General features: G+C 39.0%; 1 protein-coding gene across 1 annotated transcript in view; it reads left to right on the forward strand.

Moving 5' to 3' along the window:
- Window positions 1-15482: 15482 nt before the first annotated feature.
- Window positions 15483-16631, forward strand: part of Stim2 (stromal interaction molecule 2) — a 168017-nt gene continuing 166868 nt past the window's right edge. The window contains exon 1 of the mRNA XM_021260206.2: window positions 15483-15736. The gene's annotated coding sequence lies outside the window, so the exon portion shown is untranslated. The remainder of the gene's footprint in view (window positions 15737-16631) is intronic.

The following is a 16631-nucleotide window of genomic DNA, read 5'->3' on the forward strand; positions in this document are numbered from 1 at the left end:
ATCAATAGCATAAGAAACTGCAAAACCCCCACAAACACATGGAAATTGAGTAACACCCTCCTGAACAACCAATGGGTCACAGAGGAAATTAAAGAAGAAATTAGACAGTTTCTACAAGTAAATGCTAATGCCAGTACAACATACAGGAATCTATGGGGCACAATGAAAGCAGTTCTATGAGGGTAATTCATGACAATGAATGCCTATATTAGGAAAACAGAGAGAGCTCAAATGAACAACCTAATGCTGAACCTCAAGCTCCAAGGAAAAGAAGAGCATGACAAACCCAAAGCTTGCAAAAGAGAGGAAATTATAAAGATCAGAGCAGAAATCATTGCAATGGAGACTAAGAGAACAATACAAAAAATAAATGAATCAAAGAGTTGGTTTTTTGAAAGATAAATAAAATCAATAAACCTTTAGCCAACCTTATTAAAGAAAGGAAAGAAAAGGCTCAAATCCATGCAATTAAGAACAAAAAAGGTGAAGTCAAAACAGATCCAGCAGAAATCTAGAGGATCATTAATACCTACTTCGAGAATCTGTACTCTAATAAAATGGAAAACACAGAAGAAATAAACAGATTCCTAGATACATACAAATTGCCAAAATAAATGAAGAAGATAGAGGAATTTTAAACACCCCAATCACAATGAGTGAAACTGAAAAAGTAATAAAAAATTTACCATCAAAGAAAAGCCCAGGTCCTGATGGCTTCACTGCTGAATTCTACAAAACATGTAAAGAAGAACGATTGACATCACTCTTTTTTTTTTGCTTTTTTAAAAAAGATTACACATATATATTTATCTATTTTTGTTTTTATATATATTTTTAATTCTTTTATTGGTACATTTTAGGCATACAATACGTTTACATTTATCATTGGGTGCTTGTACCTGTACATGATGAATCTTGGTTCTTATTTTTTTCCCCATTACCTGTGCACCCTTCACCCCCTCCACCCTTGCTTATTTACAAAGACTTTGTTTCCATTTTTTCCTTTTTTCATAATTTTCCCTTTCCCTTCTTTCCTTTCCCCTTCCCCTCCCACTTCCCCTACCCCTTTGGACCTTTTCTTCCTATTTCAAATTATCAATTATCCATTTTAATCATTTTAATCCTTATTTACACTTACAGTTTCTCACACTACAGAAACTGTTTGGTATTTACACATGTGGGTCCTATTTATTCCACTTAAGAGTATGGCCTCAATATGCATCCATTTAGCTATTTTTGTCTCTAGTTTCTCATTCTTTGTGGCTGAGTAGTACTCCATTTTATTAAAAAAACACATTTTCTTTTTCCAGTTTCCAGTTGATGGGCAATTGGGCTGTTTCCAAGCTTTAGCTATTACAAACTGTGCCACTATAAACATGGGTGCACATATATCACTGTGGTATGATTCTTTAAAATTCTTTGGGGAAGATACCCAGCAGGGCAATAGCTGGGTCAAATGGAACATCTAGTCCTAGTTCTTTGAGGTATCTCCATGCTGATTTTCACAGTGATTGCACCAGTCTGCACTCCCACCAACAATGGAGAAGGGTTCCTTTCTCCCCACACCCCCGCCAGCATTTGCTGTTTCTTGATTTCTTGATAGCAGCCATTCTTTGTGGGGTGAGGTGGAATCTCAGTGTTGTTTTCATCTGCATCTCTCTAATGACCAGTGATGTTAAACATTTTTCCCTATGTCTATCTGCTGCTTTTACTTCTTTGTCTGAGAAATGTCTGTTCATTTCAGATGCCCAGTTTTGAATTGGGTCTTTGAATTGGGGTGGTCTGATTTTTTTCAATTCTTTACGTATTCTAGATAGTAGACCTTTGTCTGAGGTACAGCTGCTAAAATTTTTTTCCCACATTGTAGGTTGTCTCTTAGCTCTGTTGGTAGTTTCTCTTGCAGTGCAGAAGCTTTTTAATAAGATGAGATCCCCGTTGTTGGTGCTTTGTGCTAGTTCCCATGCAACTGAGGATTTGTTCATAAAGTCTTTTCCTATGCCAATGTCTTCCAGAGTTCTACCTAACTTATCTTCCAGCAAGTTTAGTGATTCTGTTTTAATATTTAGATCTTTAATCCACTTTGATCATAGTTTAGTGCATGGTGATAGGTATGGGTCTAGTTTTAAACTTTGGCAGGTTGAAATCCAGTTTTTCCAACACCATTTATTAAATAGGCTATCATTCCTCCAGTGAGGGTGGTTGGCTCCTTTGTGAAAGATGAGGTGGCTGAGTTTGTCTGGAGTTGTTTCTGCATCTTCTAATCTATTCCACTGATCCTTGGGTCTGTTACTTTGCCAGTACCATGCTGTTTTTATCACAGTACCTTTGTAGTATAGTTTCAAGTTGGGGATTGTGATACCCCCAGCCATGTCTCTGTTGCCTAGAATTGCTTTTGCTCTTCTAGTTCTCTTCTGGTTCCAAATGAATTTTTGGATTGTTTTCTCTAGTTCTGTGAAGTATATTGTTGGAATTTCAATTGGCATTGTATTAATTCTATATAGCAGTTTTGGAAGTATGGCCATTTTCACTATATTGGTTTTTCCTACCCAGGGGCAAGGGATGCCTTTCCATTTTCTTACATTCTCTTCGATCTCTTTTTTCAGAGTGCTGTAGTTTTCAGTGTAGAGGTCTTTTGCTTCCTTTGTGAGGTTGATTCCTAGATATTTCATTTTTTTGGATGCTATTGTAAAAGGAATTGTTTCCCAAATTTCTCTCTCAGTGACTCTGTTATTTGTGTATAAGAAAGCTATTGATTTTTGAGTGTTGACCTTGTATCCAGCCACTCTACTGAATCTGTCAATTAAGTCTAGAAGTCTTTTGGCCGAGTTTTTTGGGTCTTCTATGTAAAGTATCATATCGTCAGCAAATAATGACAGTTGAACTTCTTCCTTTCCTATCTTTATTCCTTTTATTTCTTTCTCTTTTCTAAAAAGTCTTTGTAAATAAGCAAGGGTGGAGGGGGTGAAGGGTGCACAGGTAATGGGGGAAAATATAGGAACCAGGGTACATCATGTACAGGTACAAGCACCCAATGATAAATGTAAACATATTGTATGCCTAAAATGTACCAATAAAAGAATTTAAGCAAAAAATAAAAATAAAGTAAAATACACATACTAAAGGCCTCCTAATGCCAAGATCTATGATTTGATTATTTAGATGCTAATAATGAGAAAAATATGGTAGTTCTTCAAAGACTGCATATTTATTCTTCTTAAAGAAAGTACTTACTTTATCTTTTTAAAATGACTCCATTAACATTCTTTTGTTGTTGTTTTTCAGTGCTGCGGATGGAAATCTGGGCCTCATGTATGTGAGGCCCATGCCATTACTTCTGAGTAGAATGTCTTCCCTTCCTCTTTGTCTAGTTAACCCTGCATTTGGTAACAACTTCTTGTCCTTCAAAGCTATCTCAACTTATTATCTCCTCTAAGTCATCCACAGTGCTGCAGTTGAACTTGTGGTTAGGTAGCATTCTATTTTTACCACTATCATCATGTTTTTACTGTAAATACTTAAATTTGTCTCCATCACAAGGTGGAAAGTTTCTTGGGAGCAGGCAGTCAGTGCCTTCAATCTCTGATGTTCAACAAGCAGCACAGAGACTGACATTAGTCATCAATTGAGACATATTATAGTGAGAGAAGCAATTTGAAATTTTGCAAAGGAAATAGCTTTAATTATCATCCAGGTAACTTAAAGTTCTTTTGTTAAGGGAACCTCTGAATTGATATTAAATCATAACCTTAAACCTTACATTATTTTCTAGAATTTAGAACATCCCAACACACTTATATCTTCCACACTTGCTTGGCTTTTACTGGAGAGCGAAGTTTTTATTATTTTTGTAACTAATGCATGTTAGTAAGTCTTTCTCAGGATGGTACTTAAATTACTATTATTTGTCAACTGTGGTTTTTGTCACTGTACAATTTCATTGCCTATTATTTGTCAGGTACTGCCAGGTACCATCAAGTACAGATATTTCGGTCTGTTATTTTACAATGACATTTTTAGAGGTTGAATTGTGTCCCCTCTAAATTCATATATTGAAGTCCTAACCCTACTACCTTGGAATATAACCTTATTTGGAGGTAGGTTATTTTATTAAAGTGAGGTGATGAGGGTATCCTTAATCTAATATGACTAGTGCTCTTATGAAAAAAAGAGAAATTATGGAGGAGCTATATAGAGGGAAGATGTTATGAAGAGATATAGGAAGACGATGTTTGTCAGCAACCTAAGGAGAGAGGTCTGGACCAGCTGAAGGATCAAACCCTGCTGACATTTTTATTTTGGACGTCCAGCTTACCTAACAGTGAGACAATAAATGTCTGTTGTTTAAACCACCTAGTCTGTGGTAGCCTGTAATAGTTAATTTTTGGTGTTGACTTGACTGGATTAAGAGTATCTAGGTAGCTGGTGAAACATTCCTTCTGAGGCTCAGGATAAAACTAAAAAGTGGAAGAAACATGAAGTTTTTCTATCCCTGCTGGGGTCTGGTACCTGAGACATCAGAACTCTGGGTTTTCTAAACTCGGGACTCTGCACTGATGGTTCTTCAGGTTTTCAGCCTCTTGGCCTCAGACTGAAAATTACAACATCTGTTTCCATGGTCCTAAGGCACTCAGACTTAGACTGAGTCATAACACTGGGTCTCCAACTTGCAGAGAGCCTGTTGTGGGACTTCCCAACCTCCATAATCATTCTTTGGGGAACCTTGATTAATACACAACCCTCGCAAACCAGTATAGACATGTTATTTACTTTCTCAATGGCAGACAATTGACTGATGCCAGAGTTGATTGGTTTCAAAGACTTTTCTTTTTACTGTGAGATGGTCTCCTTAACATTTCACACTTTGAGTAAGAGAGGCAAGAGTTGTAAACCTAAGCTACTGAATTTCTTTTCATAAACTTATTTTGAATTGTCTGTCATTAACTTAACTTGTTGTTGACATTTACATATTGATTTTATGCTACTTGTGCAAGTAGTGAAATGTATAAATTTGTTCCTTGCTGAGATAAGTACTGTTTCTTTTATTTTCACCTTTTTAATTCATGGAGAACAAAACAAAAAGGGTATGTTTGGAGAAAGTGTGAATAATCTAATAGCTTTAAATATAATCAATATGCTACTGGCTCCTAAGTTTAAATTTCCAGCTGGCTATTTCCTCTGTACTCCAGGCCTTTATTTCCAAGAGCTCATTTATGTATTTATGTTTTTTGTTTTTGTAACTGGGTATCAAACTTGGGTCCTTGTGCTTTCAGAGCAGGTGTCAGAACCACTGAGCTAAATCCTCAGCCCTCAATGATGTTTTTTGTGGGTTCCTTCATTTTCATTTGCACGTATCCCAAACTGAGATTCCAGTGTTCTGCCACCACCCTCTGCTCCCATTCAGCTCTTTTCTTGGACTTCCCCATCTTAAGTGATGGCAACCCTATTCTTCTGATTGCTTAAGGCATTATATTTTACCTTCCTCTATCACACATAGTAATCAGTTAATCTACATGTCTTGTTAATTCGACTGTCATAATTTACCCAGAATTCCACCACTCTTTTTTTTTCACTTCCATCACCGATGTGGTCCAGCTTCATTGTCTCTGGTCTGGGCTGCACTGTGGGTTCCTAACTGGCACAGCCGCTCTTGCTGTGAAGCAGCTAGAGCGATCCTGTGCCAACATGCCACATCACTGTGTTCAAAACCTTCCAGGGTTTTTCAAACTCTTCTAGAGGAAAAAGCTGCAGTTCCTACTACCACCTGCAAGACCCCTCTACTTATCTTATGTCCCTCATTGCACTGCCCCCCAGATGCTCTAGCTGCACTTTCTTCCTCTTAATAAGCCACATAGACCCTTTCCCCAAAGCTTTCCTGGTTGCTTGGGTTCTCTCTCCCCAGATGCTTATACCATTATCTCACTTTATTCAGTGTTTTACTCAAAAGTCACTTCACACCCAGGTGTGGTGGTGCATGCCTGTAACCCCAGCACTGAGAGAGGCTGAGGCAGGAGGATTGCAAGTTTGAGTTCTTCCTGGACAGTTTAGCGAAGTGCTGTCTCAAAATAAAAAATAAAAAAGATGGGGATGTAACTCGGTGGTAGAGCACTCCTTGATTCAATCCCTAGTACTGTAAAAAAAAAAAAAAAAAGAAAAAAGAAAGTCATTTGCCACCTTCTTACCACCCCTTTTAGTATTTATAACTAATACACAGTACACTCTGAAAATTTATCTTTATCTCATATATTTTCTGCTTTTCCAGCTACAATGTAAATTCCAAGACAGTGGTTTCTTTTCCAGTTGCCAACAAAGGGCCTAACAAAATATGGCTAAATAGCATTACTTTGTCCCAGTGAGAGAAACAACTTTAAAATCTCATCTTCTGTGTCTTTCTGGATTTGCCATAATGCTTTGGGAATGTACTCCTTGAAAGTTTGAACACCCACCTTTTTAGACTTTCTGTTTTCCTTCTTTTCCATGTCAGGATGCTTCCTCCAAACTCTCCTTTATCCCACTCCCCATTGCAGACACATTCTAGAACATCTTTGTATAAATATTAAAACAGTCACAGAAATTTTAATTCTACAAGTTTCTGATAGCTGCATTAGGTGAAGGATGAGATTGTCTTAGTCCATTTTTCATTGTTAATAGCCTACCCCTAGGGACTGGGTAAGTATTAGAGAAAAGAGGCTTCCTTTAGTTCAGGGTCCCAAGATCAAGGGGCCACATCCAGTGAGGGCCTTTTTCCTGGCAGAGTCCTGAGGGTATCACATGGTGAGAGACAGATAGTCCTGGAAAGATCCAACAGAAGCCAGCCTTTATAGCAGACCCACTCTCAAGATGACCCATCAACTCATTAGTCCATTAATTCACTAATCTCATGAATGGATTCATCCATTCTTCAAGACAGAGCCCTATTCACTTAAAGTAGCCAACTAGTTAATGTCTCAGAGTGGAGACGTGTTTTGGAGAGGATAAACCATATTCAAAAACCATAGCAGAGATCATTTGTAAAGTTACTTGATAGCCATCTTTTGAAATAAGGACATATTGAAACAAACTGGTTAGAATGATTTAACCATACCAGAAATTGTAAAACCAGTAATTAGTGTGACAGATATTATTATATTTTACTGGCATATGCTTGTGATACACAGTGATTGCATTCAGCTTATAGAACTTATTTATATACATTCTGCAGCTTGATCATTTTTACTACACCAGGTATAATTAAATAATTAACAAAGCATGAATAACCGAATGAAATAAATATCTACCTTTTTTATGCTGTTGTGTAAGTTCCTTGGATCTTGGATTAGTGATTATTTTATTCATCTTTGACCTTAGCACCTAACATAGTACCTGACCTCTAAAATGCATGCAATTTTGATCCAGGAATCACAAAGGGCTCCTTTCAGTTCCCAGTGGATTTTATATTTTTTTCCCCTATGTCTCTGGCATTATCATTTTGTTGAATCCCATTTATGTGCTTCCCTGAATTTGCTTGGCCATAGTTTTCTGTTTGCTGCTATGTTGCTATTCAGGAACATTATACCACAACAGCACTGTACAGGTTGCAGAAGAGCTCTATGGCTGTTCTGAAGGTAGTGGCCAAGATGTTGTGATGTTCTACTTGTTCCAGATCCCTGTGTCATTTCTGGACATGACTTACTAATGTCTTTTTTAAAAAAATAAAAATGTATAACTTCATTATCATTCACTAAACATACACATATACAAAAATTAAAATTATTCAAAGAAAAGCAATGCGAGGCAGACTGGGGATTTAGCTCAGTGGTTTTGCTGCCTGCTGTGCAGGTGCAAGGACCCGAGTTCGATCCCTGGTACCAAAAAAAAAGCAATGCAAGGGAAAAAACTATAATAATATTCAAATATAATAGAACTCAACCAAAGCAAAACTGAAAAGCACTTAAACATTTTTCCATATAATTTTAAAAAACATCTCAAGCATTAAGAAGACATCAAAGGATGTGATTTGTTTTAGAAAGATTTTCTAAACTAATATTGAACAAATAGTGGTCTGGAAAAAAAATTGTAATTAGCTAGTAGACTCCACATAGGCCAAATTTTTTAAATTTCAATTTCAATACAGTCATGTGACACGTGATGGAAATATAATCTGAGAAATATGTCATTAGGCAATTTCATCCGTGTGTATCACAAAGTACCTCACAGAGTGCCAACTTCTAAGTGCAAACTGAGAAGGTATACGTCAATCATCTGTGATGGTCCCTTGATATTATCCAAATACACAGTTAACCATGAGATACATGAGGCTACCACTGGCATAGCAGCACACTGTTTTACAGTAAACTCTTTTATATAAGTAGGATTATGCTTAAACATGTCTTGAATCTCTGGCCTTTTGTGGGGACTTCTCTGTTGTTACAGAGTTGATAGACTCTTTCAGGAAGTAGCAGGAAGTAGGTGGACAGCTGGGCAGTACTACTGGCTCCTGTTGATTTACTGGCTCATCTTATGCATAGATAAAGGCACTGCTTTCCAGTGGTCTGGCTTCCCAGACAGCTGCCTGGTAAGACAGGTAGTGTGACTGAAAATTGTGGGAGACTTCATGTCTTTTGCAAGAAACTTTGATGGGAGCCAGGAGCGACATTTCTCTCCCTTCCTCTTGCACTGTCATATGTATACTGGACTCCCGAGTCCTCTCAGGAGACCTCACATGAGACTAGGCAGCCAGCAGTCTTTGTTGCAAAGTTGTGGCTAGTTCACAGCTTCATCTCCTTGATGTTCTGCCTCCTTCCCTAGCTCATGTCTCCTTTTCTTGGACTCTTGCTGCCCTCATCCTGTATTCATTAAGAAATTGCTGTTACATAAGCTTTTGCATCAGGTCTTGTTGTCTGGGGAAACTGGACAAAAATATCACCTTTGTTCTTTTATGTAGATCACCTTTTATGGTTTGTGTCGGAAATATCCCCCAAATGCCCATAAACTGAAGGTCTGGTCAGCAGCCTATAGGGTTTTTGGGAGAGGGAGGAACTTTTAGAAGGAGTGGCCTAGTGGAAGGAAGTTAGGTTACTGGAAGTCGTGCCCTTGCAGTGGGTATGGAGAGCCCAGCCCCTCCTGTCCCTCTTTGCTTCCTGGCTGCCATGAGATGAACAGTCTCCTCTACCACATGTTCCTGCCATTGTGATGCACAGTGCTGCCAAAGACCTAAAGCAACAGGCTCAATTGACCAAGGACAGAAACCTCAGAAACTGTGAGCCAAAATAAACCTTTCCCCTTATTGTTTGACTATCTCTGTTATTTTGTCACAGCAACAAAGAACTAACACATTGTCCTGTACAGAAGTTTATGTACTTACTTACTTTTATTTTATGTTCTTTTATTTGCTTTCTTATTTTCTTTCTTTTCATTTTCTTTTTTTGCAGAATTTAACTGAAAAAGAGATTTTGTCCTTAATAATCGTAGAGCTTAGATAATGATAGCTAACTATGTATCAAATATCATTACAATCATTTTTACCTCACAGAAACCCTATGTCTACGTGCTGTTATTACTACCTTTTTGCTAAAGGGAAACCAGGTCAGGATGTTTGATAATTTGACTGTACAGTTAGTAAATGGCTGGAGGAGCTCCAGAAATTATATTCTCAAAGACAGCATGCATCAAAGGCCCCCAGCAAGGATCTAGCTTCCCTGGAACTAAAATACATGAGTTTCTCTTCTTATGAAAGGTTAGGTTCCAAATTGCGGTACTTAGGACTCTTTTTCCATGCATTCAAATTCAAGAAGGAGTTTAAGCTTGCAGCCCCTGAGTAGGTTGTCCACAAATGAAGAGGGAGGTAGGCAGCCCTTTGAAACATCAAAACAGACTTGCTTTACCCCTTTTTGCTGATTATGTACTGACATTTTTTTTTTTTTTGGTACTGGGGATCGAACTCAGGTCCTTGCACTTGCGAGGCAGGCAGCAGAACCACTGAGCTAAATCCCCAGCCCCTGACATCGTTTTAATAATAGATATTTTGTATACTTTGATATTAAAAGAAGATAATTGCCTTATAGATAATCTTGTCAAGTGTTGCAGGGAGCCCCCTAGCAGCTTTCTACCTTATAACTCACAGATATTGTGAGCATTTAAAAAAACTAATTAATTTTTAATTGGCAAATAATAATCGTGTATACTTCTAGTGTACATTGTGATGATGTTTCATTTTGTATATATTGTAGAGGAATTCAAATGAGCTAACATATTCATTGCCTTAACAACTTATCATTTTTTGTGTTTAAATCTTAACCTATAGTTTTAGGAACTTTGAAATATAAGATACATTATTTTTAAGTGCAGTCACCAAGAAGTGCAAAACCTCATTTAAACTTATTTTTCCAGTCTAAATGGAATTTGTACCTTTTGATCAACATCTTCCCTTTCACGGCAAGTAAAAAGGTAACCACCTTTTTATTCTGTTTCTATGAGACTTATTTTTCTAGATTCCATATATAAGTGACATCATACTGTATTTTTCTTTAGATACCTGCTTAGTTCACCTGGCACACTATCCTTTAGTTCTCTTCATGTTGTTCTGAGTAACAGTATTTTCTCCTTTATAGGAGCTATGTAGTATTCCATTGTGTATGCATACATTTTCTTTATTCATCTATTAATAGACATTTTAGCAGGGGATTTAGCTCAGTGGTTCCACTGCCTACTTCGCAATTGCAAGGTCCAGAGTTTGCTTCCTAGTTAAAAAAAAATGGACATTTTAGGCTTCCATATCTTGGCTGTTAGGAAAAATGTTGAAATAAACATAGGAGTATAGATACCTTTTTGACATACTGATTTCAATTTTTTTTTGGATATGTGACTACAGGTAGGATTTGTAGATCATATAATAATTTTATTTTTAGGATTTTTTTTTAGGAACCTCCATACTATTTTCCAAAATGGCTATGCTAATTCACATTTCCATCAATAGTGTAAAAGTGTTCCTTTTTTCCACATCCAGGCCATCTTTTATTATCCTTCACCTTTTTATAGCCATTCTAACAAGTATAAGGTTATATCATACTGTGGCTTTAATTTGAATTTCCCTGATCATTAGAGATAGGCATTTTATATTCATAGGCAATTTGTATCTTGTCTTTTGAGAAACAAATGTTCAGATCCTTTGCCCATCATTTTTATTTTTTTTTGGTACCTGGGATTGAACTTGGGTCCTTGCACTTGTGCAGCAGGTGGAGAAACCACTGAGCTAAATCCCCAGCCCATTTGCCCATCTTCTAATGGAGTTTTTAAAATTTTGCTGTTAAGTTCCTTATGTATTTTGGATATTAGCTCTTCTCAGATGTATAGTTTGCAAATATTTTTCTCCCAATCCGTGGGTTAGCACTTTGCCCTGTTATTTCCTTTGCCGTGCAGAAGCTTTTTAGACCGATATAATCCCATTCACTATTTTTGCCTTTCTTGCCTGTGGTTTTGGAGTCCTACACAAGAATCCATTGCCCAGACCAATGTCATGGCCATTTCTCTCATATTTTCTCCTAGTAGCTTTAGTTTAGGTCTTTCACTTGTGTTTCTCTTCAGAGCGTATAAATCTTTTGCCTTTTACTAGTTTAGGTCTTTCATTTAGGCCTTTCATCCATTTTGAGTTACTTTTTGTGCATGATGTGATAAGGATCCATTTTCATCCTTTTGAATATGACATCCAATTTTCTATTTATTTATTTATTTATTTATTTATTTATTTATTTATTGGTACCTGGGATTGAACTCAGGTCCTTGTGCTTGCACAGCAGGTGGCAAAACCACTGAGCTAAATCCCTGGTCCAGACATCCAATTTTCTGGGCACCATTCACTACAGAGAGAGACTATTCCCATCCTCCTCGTGTGTTCTTGAGATCTTTGTTGAGAATCAATTGACTATAAATACTTGGATTTATTTCTAGGCATTTTACTCTTTTTCACTAGTTCAGGTGTCTATTTTTTTTTGGTACCAGGGATCGAACTTGGGTCCTTGCGCTTGTGAGGCAGGGGGCAGAACCACTGAGCTAAATCCTCAGCCCGTCAGGTGTCTAATTTGATGGCAGAGTAATTCTGTTTTTGATTACAATAGCTTTACAACGTATTTTGAAATCAGGGAATGTGATGCCTCCAGCTTTGCTCTTTGTGCTAAAGATTATGTTTGCTTTCCTGATTCCATAAAAATTTTAGGATTATTTGTCTTTTTCTGTGAAAAATGACATTCGAGTTTTGATAGGAGCTACATTGAAATCTGTAGATCACCTCGGGTAGTTGGGACTTTTTAACAATATCAATTCTTCTAATTCATGAACATGGAATATCTTTTCATTTACTTGTGTCTCTTTCAATTTCTTTCACATCCTTTGTTAAATTTACTACTAAATATTTCATTAATTTTGATGGTATTGTAAATCAGATTATTTTCTTAATTTCTTCTTCAGATAGATGCCAATGTAATTTGGCAACCTAAATCAATTTGTTTATTCTAATAATATTTATTTTTTTATTGGTCTTGGGGATTGACACCAGGGCCTCTGCTAAGCACTCTACCATTGAGCTACATCCTCAGCCCCATGTTAGCAATATTTAAGGGGTGTTCGGTCCAAAAATGGGCACCTGAAATGAACAAACATTTCTCAAAGAAGTAGAAATAGCAAATAAACATAGGGAAAAATGTTCAACATCACTGGTCATTCTAGAGATGCAAATGAAAATAACACTGAGATTCCACCTCACCCCAGAAAGAATGGCTGCTATCATGAAATCAACCAATAACAAATGCTGGCAGGGCTGTGGGGAAAGAGGAACCCTGCTCCACTGCTGGTGGGAGTGTAGACTGGTGCAACCACTGTGGAAATGAGTATGGAGATACCTCAAAGAACTAGGACTGGAAGTCCCATTTGACCCTGCTATTCCCCTGCTGAGTTTCTTCCCCAAAGAATTAAAAGAATCACACCACAGTGATATATGTGCACCCATGTTCATAGCAGCACAATTTGTAATAGCTAAAACTTGGAAACAGCCCAATTGCTCATCAACTGGAGACTGGATAAAGAAAATGTACTTAAAAAAAAAAAGGATACTACTCAGTCATAAAAAACAAGAAATTAGAGACATTTATAGCTAAATGGATGCACATTGAGGCGATACTCTTAAGTGAAATAAATAGGACACACGTGTAAATACCGAACAGTTTCTCTAGCGTGAAAAACTGAAAGTGTAAATAAGGACTAAAAGGTATAATAGATAATGTGAAATAAGAAGAAAAGGGGCAAAGGGGAAAGCGAAGTGGGAGGGGAAGGGGAAAGGAAAGAAGGGAATGGAATCAATATGAGAAAATGAACAAATGGAAACAAAGTGTTTGTAAATAGGGAGGGATGGAGGGTTTGAGGGAGGGCAGGGGAATGGGGAAAAAATAAGAACCAAGAGATTATGTAAAGGTGCAAATTTCCAATGGTGAATGTAACTGTATTGTATACCTAAAATGTACCAATAAAAATTAAAAAAGAAAAAAATATTTAAGGGGTGCTGTGGGCTCACAGGACCATATATTGTCTAAAACATTTTTACTGTCTTATTATTTAGCTATACAATGAACACTTGTTTTTATGTGAATTACTATTAGGATACTATGCATCTGACTTAGAAGCTTAGTTTCTTGCATCATAATCAAAATTTTTTCCACTTCATTTATTACTTTGTGAGTTTCTTGGCATTAAGTACCTCAGTACATCATGTTTTACTTGTTGCATAATTTGCCTTTCATCTTCAGAACTATCACTACTATCCAAAGATTTGTCACTAGACAGAATCTGTAAGATCCCCCAAATTGGAGACAAGGGGCCTCAACTTGCTCTCCTCATGGAGTAGGTAGTAGCCTTGTCCACTTTGGTCACAGAAAAAGCATTGATTAGATAAAGAATTTATTAGAAAAAGGTTTACTAGACAGAGCTATAAAGAAAGAGAGACTGGGAAGTGACTTCAGCTAGAGTAACTGGAGGAGGTGAACTCAGATGGTCTCAGAATGGCCACTCACAGGGGCCAGCTTTTATGGATAGCTGTGGTGGGCCAGGGTTCCACTCATCATTGTGTCAGCTTTGGTGTCCACAGCTGGAGGAACCCTTATAGCATGAGGGGCAGTGCTGTTCCCATGAGATGACTGTCTTAGTTGGAGGTGGAGGTTGCCTCAGTTAGTCATGGGGTGCTTGCTCCTACAAGGGTGGAGGTGATTTCATCATGGGGTTGTCTGCAAAGCTCTGCTTTTCCTGGAGCACAGGCGATTTTAGGTTGGGGACTTTTAGGCATTGTTCTGGGCAGGCAGGTTGTGGAACTGGACAGTGTAAAAGCTGGCAATTCCTGTATATCCTGAAAACTACTTCAGTTATTCTTTTTTTGGTGTCTTGAAGTCTTGAAGGGGGATGAGGTAGACTAAATTTAGGGCTCACAAGCCTTGTAACACACTTACTACCATGCCTACCATGCCCAGAGCTGAGAAAGCATCTGGACTTTAAGGTAATCCTGGAGAAAAAAAGTTTATCTCCTTTCTACATATATTTATTTCAGAATCATCTGTGTGTAAATAAAAGTCATTTCTTCATTATTTTAGAATGTGATTATCTTTACTTTTATCCCCATCACAATTCTATTTTTTCAGGAACTGTCAACACTCTTAACTGCTTCAGCACTTATCAGTTATGTGATTAATATAATAACTCGAGTTAAGCAGCAATAAAACACACTTTTAACAGAAATGGCCCCACAAACTAACCCCCTGACACTTGGTGGACAAAACTGTCGTGCTTTTCCTCTCCTGAGTGGCTTTTAAGTAACTATTTTAGTAAGTTAAAATCGAAGGTGTTTTTGATTCCCTACTTTGGATTTAGGACTCCTTTAAAAAGACTACCTTGTTTCACTCCGGAAGATGCAATGTTTTCCACCTTCATTCAACTAACTGAGAACTATCTTATGATTTATTATGTTTAGAAAGCAACGGTTTTGCTCTTGAACTATTTTCATTGTCTCTTTTTTTACCCCTCTGATTTAATTTATTCAACCCTTTGAGGACAATATTTATATGCGGAAGCTTCGTTGTATGACTCCTGAAACCATCTAACTAGCTGTTTCCAAAGTTCTCAGGACTCGGCTCCCTCGGAAGCTTCTGTGCGGAGTCAGAGGGAAAACTGAAGTAGCCGGGTACCCAACTGGGTTTCCATCAGGACAACTCTTTGAATTTTCCCAAAGGGACCAGCAGGAGAACTCGGCCCATCGACGGTGCCCGATGAGCCTGGATAGTCCAGTACACCGGGCGAAACCGAGAAGATGCACCTGCAATCTGCCTTCGGGTCGGGGTTGGCGCGGAGAAGCCACGCCCGCTCAAACTCGCGTGGAATTCCCCGCGGCGCCGCCTGCACCCAGAACCCGCTCCACGCCCGCCCACGCGGTGACGTCAGCGCGCGGTAGCCGGGCGCCCGGACGCACGGCCTACGGAGTGGGAGCCGGAAGCTGCCCTAGCCCTGGCACGCAGCGAGCCGGAACCGCGAGAGCCGGAGCTCGCGCACCTGGGGAAAGCAGGCCGGCGGGAGCAGTGGGCTTGCGCGAGGCTGCCTTTGGCGCAGGCGCCGTGCCTCGTTCCCCGGCCGAGATCTGGTTCTCCAAGTTGGAGCTAGCGGCGGGTGTCGGGCTGTCCTCGCTGCGGGGTAACTAGGGAGAAGACGGGAGGCAGCCCGACTCTGGGGACAGGTGGGCTTGTCTCTGGGTTGGTTATGAGCCGGATGCACGCGTCCGGCTGGGCATCTGTGTTGGGCGCGCCTCGAGTTTGGGATTATTTGCGGGATGACTGCAAACAGCACCAACAGACGAAGTGCAACGCGTTTATTCTAAACCAAGAACCTGTTTAGAAAACACGCCCTGAGCCTGGGGCCCCTTTTTCCCTAAGGATGGCCAAATACTTGTGTGCCAGGCACCCAGCAAAGGCTTTCCCTGTTTTACTGCCTTGCTGCCACCAGCAACCCTGTGGAGTGCGCATTATTGGGTCCCAAGTTTCAGTGGGGACATTAATTTGCAGTTTAAGTGGGGAAACTGAGGACAGGTGTTATTGCCGGCAGGTTACGCAGCTAAAAAGTGGAGTTGCCGTTTCTATCCGGTTTTGTCTGATAAAGTCCAGGGCTGCCCAGCATACAGGGTGAGAGACAGTGAAAACATTCTGTAGATGGCAAATCCTGAGGTTTGGGCTTAAAAGGCAGAGTCTGGGCTGTAGGAGACGGGTAGTCATTAAGGCAAAGAGGCTTGAGCTAGATAGTAAATGGTATTTGACAAGAAGGGAGAAAGCTTTTGGGTGACAAGGAAAAAGGAAAAGGAAGGGAACCTGAGAAGAAAGGGAAGTCATTTCCTCAGCTGGAGCCTTCTGTTTGGCTTGCAAATGGCTAAAAAAATTCTAGGCTTGCCCCCGTCCCCCAGCAATGGACTTTCTCTTTTCTGTGTCTGGTTTATGTTGTGGTGCCTGGTTTACACTGTACCTTTGTTCAGCAAGACGGTGCATGATGGCAGCTCTTTTAAACTTTGGTACTCATTACAAAGATGCTACAAGGTGGAGGGTTTATTCCTGGCCCATGACTGAGGTCTCCAGTAATGTGAG

Source organism: Heterocephalus glaber, unplaced genomic scaffold, assembly GCF_053883595.1.
Source record: "Heterocephalus glaber isolate CG9 unplaced genomic scaffold, H.glaber_assembly_v1.0 deba00001509, whole genome shotgun sequence".
Lineage (NCBI taxonomy): Eukaryota > Metazoa > Chordata > Mammalia > Rodentia > Bathyergidae > Heterocephalus > Heterocephalus glaber.